Source organism: Aquarana catesbeiana, linkage group LG04, assembly GCF_042186555.1.
Source record: "Aquarana catesbeiana isolate 2022-GZ linkage group LG04, ASM4218655v1, whole genome shotgun sequence".
Lineage (NCBI taxonomy): Eukaryota > Metazoa > Chordata > Amphibia > Anura > Ranidae > Aquarana > Aquarana catesbeiana.
This window is the reverse complement of record NC_133327.1, coordinates 521,762,643-521,770,524: the sequence shown is the minus strand read 5'-3', so window position 1 is coordinate 521,770,524 and position 7,882 is coordinate 521,762,643.

Genomic DNA, 7,882 nt, shown 5'->3' with positions numbered 1-7,882 from the left:
GAACTGTGTACATAAAGTTATAGAAAGCACAGGAGCATGTACAAACTATACATAAATTATGCAATACAAAAGCGCTTGGATAGTTCTGACGCGTTTCAACCCCATCGGGTCTTCTTCAGAGGAAATGCATGCGCTGTGGAAGAATTTCGTATACATAATGAAGTAATACCAATATGATTATGCACAGTTGTATATAATGAGAGTTTTAAACATAATTACCAAAAGTATGTGTGTAGCCATGTCTCCTGAGCCTATGATTTTCAGAACAGCCTCCACTATCTGGTCCCAAAACCAGGGCCCCCTGGTCTGCCAACACCCCAAGAGAGGGAGCCAAGCAGAAGCTGTGCGACTTGCGATGACTTACATCTAGGAAATACCCCGCGTTTGGCAAGGGGCAGGTGGGTCAGCAGCGCCTGTGGCCTAAACATCAAGCATACATAAACAAAAAGGAAGAGTATATGAATCAGATAACCTTGCTCAATTCAATGTGGGTAGCAACAGGTGAAGGTAATGGATTTACACCACCTGTATATGCATGTAGCTAATTGCAACACCCAATAGCTCTGCGATACGCAGAAGGATGTGTTCCTCTGAATTAAAGAGGCATATCCGAAGGAACGGGATAAGATACCAGTTCCACCCAAGAAAGAATTCTTCAATAAGGAACAAGCAATATAGCAAAAATATAAATGAATTTATTAGAAAAAGCTCCACATGTACACCAATCAAAAAATTAAACCATGTGATAATTAATGAACTGAAACCCTCCACTAAAAAATAAAATAGACAACGTTGTCTAAAAACAAAACAACACACAGATGGCCACCACTAAACACACAGATAGACTCTCCTAGATCAAAAAATGAAAAAACAGTCTTCCAGGTATATGCATAAAAATGCTATATATGGCCAGGAGGGTAGGTGTATGCAGCCATTAGTTATAGGGGACCAACGAGGGAATGCTGATAACAGACTTTACTTGTATCCTGCAGTATGGACCATGATGATAGCTAATTGCAGCAAGTAAGGTTGGAAACCGTACATCAAGTGGTAATGTAGGATCAGCGTCCTCTGCGGGGACTGTGGGTCAGTAGAGAGGGGAGTGTGCCTGTATGGATAATTGTAAACAGTCACAGCAATGGTGCTACTTCATGGGGGGAGAGACACATATGTTTATTTAGGTAGATACCGCAATCCCAGATTGGGAATAAGTATATACAGTCTCACCATTCCATGGACACCAATATGCAGCAGGCATGAAAAGCACTCCGATCCTTCTCAAACCATCTCATACCACGCGGGGCAGCTGGATCCTTCTCAAGCCCTTTCCATGCAGCTAGGCATAGCGGGATGCAGGCGATGACAGTCGGGAGTGGGGGCGTGTTGAAACATGTCGCATGTGAGCGGTATAGATCGTTTATTGCTTCCCGAGTCTGTACAGAGAGCTTCGCCGACAGGCGGGCGGGATCCCCAAGGCTGGTGGGTGGATCTGTGTGTATGCTAAGCAAGGCGTGATGGCGTCATGCTGATGCGTTTCATCCGTCACAGGGATTTCTTCAGAGCATGCGCCGTAGCCTGGACTGATAGCTTATATAGCCCTAATGATACCATACGTAAGTACAATGGCTTCTAGTTGTCCAGGTAATAGCGTGACAAATATACTGCCATTCATACCAAAAGACAACACAAGTTGTTGATGAAGCAAGCCCGTCCATGGGTGCGCCACCTCTCCAAAATAATTAGAGACTAAGCAAAATAGGGGTAAAATAAAATAGCAAACAGTATAAAAATAAGAAAATAAAGAAATAAGATGATCAAAGGGATTAAATATAGATGCAAACACTGACAACACAACGGGGAAGGGACAGAACAGGGACTCTTAATGAAAAAGTTTATGGTGTCAGAAACATTGATAACTTACACTCATTGTTTAACCCATGTGTGGACATACTGTCAAGGGTATATATCCACATTTTTTCTTTCTGACAGAGGATTCTGTCAAAGTCACCCCTTCTAAGGGGGAGATTAAGCCTGTAAATACCCTTGAAAGTAAGTTCAGTGGGATCTCCACCATGAAATTTAAGGAAATGTAGAGGAATAGGGTGCTCCTCATCTTTGCTAAGAATGCTTTGGACATGCTCACCGATTCTGATTTTAAGTTTCCTTTTTGTCTTACCCACATAGTTTTTGCCACATGGGCATGTGAGCATATATATAACTCGCGTGGTATTACAGTTAATAAAGTTATAGATCTTAAACTGTCTTTTACCATCAGAATCGGTGAACACGTCCATGCGTTCAACATACCTGCATACAGCGCATCTACCACATATAAACATATCCTTCAAAGGTGAACGTTGGGTAAGCCAATTGTGGGTAGGGGATCTCTGGTATTCTGAATGAATTAAGTGATCCCTAAGGTTCCGAGAACGTCGAGCGGTGAGAAGGGGGCGTTCACCCACAATTTCACCAAGAACAGGGGAGTCAGAAAGAATATGCCAGTGGTTGTTTAGAATGGTCCTAATCTGTTCCCATTGGGCACCATATTTGGTGATAATCCTAGGGGGTTTATGTTTATCTTTGGAGGCACTGGAATCCTTTCTAGTAAGAAGGTGCTGACGGTCTGTTTGGAGAGCTTTTTTCTTAGCTAGCCTAATAAATGAATGGGAGTAACCCCTATCCCTAAACCTGCCGTATAGATCCCTGGCTTCCATATCAAGATCCTGTTGTTTGGAACAGTTCCTACGAATTCTAAGGAACTGACCAACTGGTATCCCTTTGATCAGGGATCTTGGGTGGTCACTCGTAGCTTGGGGGAGTGTGTTCGCTGCTGTAGGTTTCCTGTGGGTTTTGGTACTAATTTTCCCATTATCTGCTATCAGAGTCTTCCTTGACTTGGAAGGGAAGGGTATGGTGGTGGGCAGTGTACGTAAGCTTGATGTTCCGATCATTTGTGTTGAGTTCATCAATGAATAGCAATAACTCTTGCTCGGTGCCACCCCATATCATCAGCACGTCATCAATGTACCTCAGCCACAGACGACTGTGGCGGAGGTACACCAAAGACGGGTAGACCAATTCCTCCTCCCACATGCCCAAATGAAGGCATGCATATGAGGGAGCCCAAGGTGCCTCCACTGAGGTCTCCCTGGTTTGTTGGTAGTAAGTACCCATAAACTGGAAGCAATTATGTTCCAGTAGGAAGGTCAGAACTTCACCTATAAACTCATTTTGCTGTCCAAGAAGTGGAAATTTCTTTTCAAGAAAGAATTGGACAGCTTTAAGCCCCCACGAGTGGGGAATCGAAGACTCAACGTCAATACCAACCATAAGGGATACCTCCGGCAGGACCATGGCATCCAATTGCGACAGTACATCCCTTGTGTCCTGCACATAAGAGGGTAAGTCATAGACTAACTCCTTAATTAGTGCATCAATGAACTTGCCAGTTTTTTCAAGGGGACCATTAACCGCAGACACAATGGGTCTGCCGGGTGGGTTATATAGGGATTTGTGAAGTTTTGGTATGATGTAAAAGTTGGTGTATTAAACTGAGAAACCCGTAGAAAGTTAAACTCCCTTTTGTTGATTAGTTTCTCCTCCAGTGCTAAACTCAATAGATAATTTAGTGCATTGACAATATCAGGGAATGGGTTTGAATCAAGTTTGCGATAAGTGGATTTATCATTTAATAGTCTCAGTACTTCGTTTTCATATTGGTCCTCAGTGAGAAGGACCACATTACCTCCTTTATCACTTGCCTTGATAACAATACCCGGAGCCTCCTCTAGTTCTTTGAGGGCTTTTCTTTCTTCTCTTGTGAGATTGTCAATGCCTCTATATTTCCAGTTAACCTTAGATAGATCCCTCTTGACCTGCGCCAGGAAGAATTCGATTGATTTATGTTTAGATAATGGGGGCATTTTGACTGATCTGAAGGATAAATTAGCAGAGCGTATGGATACCGACTGCTCAGAGGGTGTCTCTGTATCTGAATCAGAATCCACGTTCTCTTGTAGAAGGGAAACAAGTGCATCTAAGGCTTCCCTTTCTTCCTTATTTTGTGTGTTTGGATTAATTTCAATATGTCTAGATGAATGCCAATATCTAAAGATTACTTTTCTAAGGTAAAGGGAAATATCCTTATATACTTCAAACTCATTCATTCCTGACTTAGGGGAGAAAGAGAGGCCTTTTACTGAGCACGGAGAGGTGATGTTTATTCAATAAAAAATCAGTGAGGTTAACAACCTTCATGTCTGTAGGAGAACTATGTAAGGGTTGATCTGGAGGATTGGGGCACATTATGTTCTGTGTGTCCTCTTCCTTAATTGTCGCTGGCTTTTTCAAGTTTCCCTTTGTCTTCCCTGATGGTTTGGGGGTGAGTCCGGGGGTGTTTTGCCCTCTCCGCTTGGTTTGGTTTTCCCTGTCGTTGTTACGGGATTGTCTGTCGGTGATTGATCCCTCTCTAAAAAAGTCACAGACAAATCTCTGCATTCACTGTCACTATCAGTAGATGAGTATTGTTTGCGATTAGCCTTAATGTTGGTTGAGCTATTGCTTCTTCCTCTATTCTTACGCGATCGACTCTTCCTTTGTAGATTGTGGGATCAAAGAGGTCACCACGTTCAAGATCCAATAGATTTTGTTTAAATTTATCTTGTTTATGGATTTTTAGATTTCTTTGAGTTTTAACTTATAACTTAAAACTTATGGCTGCATACACCTACCCTCCTGGCCATATATAGCATTTTTATGCATATACCTGGAAGACTGTTTTTTCATTTTTTGATCTAGGAGAGTCTATGTGTGTGTTTAGTGGTGGCCATCTGTGTGTTGTTTTGTTTTTAGACAACGTTGTCTATTTTATTTTTTAGTGGAGGTTTTCGGTTCATTAATTATCACATTGTTTGATTTTTTAAATGGTGTACATGTGGAGCTTTTTCTAATAAATTCATTTATATTTTTGCTATATTGCTTGTTCCTTATTGAAGAATTCTTTCTTGGGTGGAACTGGTACCTAAACATCAAGCAGCAACATCAATGAAAGCATTTAGAAAGAATAGTATCATCTGTTTGTATAAACTAGTATAAATCCAGTGATAATGATATTAATAATATCATAAGCTTTTTTAAGGCTGTTAGCCTAAATTTTAACACAGTTAAAATATCTTTGTAAATTCTAGTCAAAGATTGTAGGGCGTGTATAGATGTATGTACACTGTAAACTGGAAAAAGGAGGTTTGGGAAATGGAAAAATGTCCAATTGAGAAGGACAAAAGGAAAATGGAAACAAAGAAGAAAGAAGAAGGAAAGAGAAGGAAAAGGAGAACGGAAAAGAGGAAAAGGAGGGGAGTGGGGGGGGGGGAGTGGATGGGAAGAGTGAGGAAACTGGTGAGGGATGATGTGAATGGTGAGGGGGAAAAGGATGGGAATGGGGGTGGGGGCGGAGGGGGAGAGGGGGAGAAAACACGAAGGTGGGGAGGGAAAAAGGGGGGGAAAGGTGCTGCCTAGGCCTAGGACAAGACAAAGGAAAAAGAAAAGAGAACAAGAAAAGGACATAGAGAGAAAAGAAGTAGAGGGGAGAGAAAGAAAGACTGGGTCAGCAGGAACGGGAAGATAAAAGTGTCTAGAAATTGTGCTGAAAGAAAAGAGGCATTGTAGTGTGTGCAAAACTGGGGAGGGTGAAGGTGAGTGGGAAGGAACAGCTACTCCCCTCCCCCTCCTTTTCCTCTTTTCCTTCTCTTTCCTTCTTCTTTCTTCTTTGTTTCCATTTTCCTTTTGTCCTTCTCAATTGGACATTTTTCCATTTCCCAAACCTCCTTTTTCCAGTTTACAGTGTACATACATCTATACACGCTCTACAATCTTTGACTAGAATTTACAAAGACATTTTAACTGTGTTAAAATTTAGGCTAACAGCCTTAAAAAAAGCTTATGATATGATTAATATCATTATCACTGGATTTATACTAGTTTATACAAACAGATGATACTATTCTTTCTAAATGCTTTCATTGATGTTCCTGCTTGATGTTTAGGCCACAGGCGCTGCTGACCCACCTGCCCCTTGCCAAGCGTGGTGTATTTCCTAGATGTAAGTGATCGCAAGTCACGCAGATTCTGCTTGGCTCCCTCTCTTGGGGTGTTGGCAGACCGGGGGGGCCCTGGTGTTGGATAGTGGAGGCTGTTCTGAAAATCGTAGACTCAGGAGACATGGCTACACACATACTTTTGGTAATGATGTTTAAAACTCTCATTATATACAACTGTGCACAATCATCTTGGTATTATTTTATTATGTATACAAAATTCTTCCACAGCGCATGCATTTCCTCTGAAGAAGACTCGATGGGGTCAAAACGTGTCAGGACTACCCAAGCGCTTTTGTATTGCATAATTTATGTATAGCTTTGTACATGCTCCTGTGCTTTCTATAACTTTATGTACACAGTTCATGTTTTTTACTCCAATGTCCTACGTTTAATAAAGCTACCTTTTAAACCATACAATATCTGCATTGTTGTTCGCTGCTTAGAAAGCCCCTTCACTCTTGGGGGTAAAATTCCCGTTTTTGAAATCACCTTGGGGTGTGCAGCCTTTCCTTTCCCAGGTGTCTCCCTTCCTTTATTTTCTATTCTAATATTCTAATATTTTCTATTCTAATATATATATCTCTATTTATACATATACATATATATATTATATTTTTCTATTCTAGTCTATTCTTTTATATTCAAATTCAAATTCATTCTCTACGAAATTCGAACTTCAGAAGCCATCTTCCGAAATACGAATTTTGTATAGAATTAATTCAAATTTGAATAGAAAAGATTAGAATAGAAATAAAAATAATAGAAAAGAATAGCACAGAAAAACAATAGAACAGAATACAAAAAAAAAAAAAAAAAAAAAAAATATATATATATATATATATATATATATATATATATATATATATATATATATATATATAATATATTTTTAGTCTGTTCTATTGTTTTTCTATGCTATTCTTTTCTATTATTTTCTTTTCTATTCTATTGTAATCTTTTCTATTCGAATTTGAATTCATTCTATATGAAATTCGAATTTCGAGAGATGGCTTCAGAAGTTCGAATTTCGTATAGAATGAATTTGAATTCGAATAGAAAAGATTTGAATAGAAAATAATGGAAAAGAATAGACTAGAAAAAACAGTAGAACAAAATAGAATAAAATATAATACATATTATATTTTATTCTATTCTGTTCTATCGTTTTTCTAGTTTATTCTTTTCTATTATTTTCTATTCTATTCTAATCTTTTCTATTCTAATTTGATTTCATCCTATACGAAATTCGAATTTTGGAAAATCGTTATATATAGTTTACTTTTTCGAATTCAGTCAAATTTTTTCAAATGCGGTAGAATTTTTTCGAATTTGATAGTTTTTTGTAATCCGGTAGATTTTTTTAGAGTTTGATCAAATTTTACTAATCTATTCTAATCTTTTCTATTCAAATTCAATTCCATTCTATAAGAAATTCGAATTTTGTATAGAATGAATTCAAATTCGAATAGAAAATATTAGAATAGAATAGAAACGAAAAGAAAAACAATAGAACAGAATCAAATAAAATATAATATATATTATGCTATTGTTTTTCTATTCTTTTCTATTTTAGTTTCCATTGTTTTGAATTATATTCCAATCTATTCTCAAATTCGAATCTATACTATTTGTAATTCGAATTTCGGAAGACGGTCATGTTCTATTTTATTGCATTCTATTAAATTCTATTCTATTCTTTTATTTTTATTCTATTGCTTTATTGTTTTATATTCTATTTTATTGTATCTTTTAGAAAATCAATTTCTATTTTTTCGAATTTGTTTTAG